Below are 1431 nucleotides of genomic sequence, written 5' to 3' on the forward strand. Positions count from 1 at the left end.
TGCCTAAATTAAAAAGCAACCAATCGGAACGGCCGGAAGGGGGGCCGCGCGTCCTAAGCCAGTCATTCCAGGCCTGCCAATCACCCAGCGGGTAGCCAATCAGCGGGGGCCCTGGTGCTCGACTTCCTTGTATTTGGGAAAGTGTGGTGGTGGGTGCGCGCTTGCGGCGGAGGGTAAACATTCGACAGTCCCTGCTCTGAGAGGGAGGGACAGGGAGCGAACTGTCAGATCCTAGCGAGAGCGGGCGCTCGTGAGAGGGGGAGAGAGAGAGAGAGAGGAAGAGAGAGAGAGAGGGAGAGAGAGAAAGAGGGAAAGAGAGAGAGGGAGAGAGAGAGGGAGAGAGGGAGAGGCAAAGTGAGACAGGGAGAAAGAGAGAACCTGGGCGCAGAGCTAGCTCCGGCTGCAACTCTGCACCGGCACGCCCGCGCCCGAGCCCGCCGTCGGGCACTCTAGGAGCGGTACAACGTGCCCACAGGATTTGGTTGTGTATCAAGGATCCCCTGTATGCACACACACATCTCCATCTCCACCAATGCGCTCTTCTTCTTCCTCCTTCTCCAGACAACTGCCGGGGAAAAAATAAAACACCAACCCCAACCTTCAGCAACAAGGTAACAGAACAATTCGACATTTTTTTTTCCTGTTCAATTTTTGCCTTGTTATATTTGTTTCCTAATTTCTGCCCAAAAGGAAAGATGTCGCACCAGACCGTGACTGTTGCGAGGAAAATGAAAAGGGACTCTTGTTTCAGAGACATCCAAGAGCTCCGGCAATAGCAACTTCAGAGAAATGCACCATCGCAAGAAGTTTTTCTAGGACAGAACAAAACTTGAAAGGAGAGGACCAGAGGGGGAGAACAGGAGCCAGCCTCCCCACTCCGCAGACGCAAGCCGCCAATATCACCACGCCAGTAAGGACCGGAAAAGTTTTACTATGCTAAGGGGGAAACAGTGAAATGTCTTGCTGAAGAGGAGAGAAGCCAGCGGACCAGCAAGGAGCGGCCCGATTGCTGGCCACCCACAATTTGGCCGAGGAAGAAAGGAACCCTTTCGTCCTTTGTTGTCTCGCGTGAAACCTTTGCTTAGCAGGTGGACAGAGCCCCGCGCCGGGGCAGAGTCTGCACCCGCCCGAGGACGAGGACAGGAGGAACAACCCGAGCCCCTGCGCCCGGAGAGAGCGCCCGAAGTACGGGTCCCCGCCCCATTGGGCGAGCCTCGCTGGAGCGAGCCGATTGCTCCCGGCCAGGGGGGAGACCACGACCCCCCCTGAAGGGGCTGGCCACGGAGCTCACCCCGAGAAGCGATCCCCCCTCCCCAGGGCGCTGCTCCTGCTGCGGCTGCTGCAGCGTCTGCTGCTGACCGAGGCAGGCCCGCGACCCCCGCGCCCTGCCGAGCGGCCTTGCAGCTGCAGCCCCGGGCCGCCGCGGCGGCG

This window comes from Microtus ochrogaster, linkage group LG2, assembly GCF_000317375.1.
Source record: "Microtus ochrogaster isolate Prairie Vole_2 linkage group LG2, MicOch1.0, whole genome shotgun sequence".
Lineage (NCBI taxonomy): Eukaryota > Metazoa > Chordata > Mammalia > Rodentia > Cricetidae > Microtus > Microtus ochrogaster.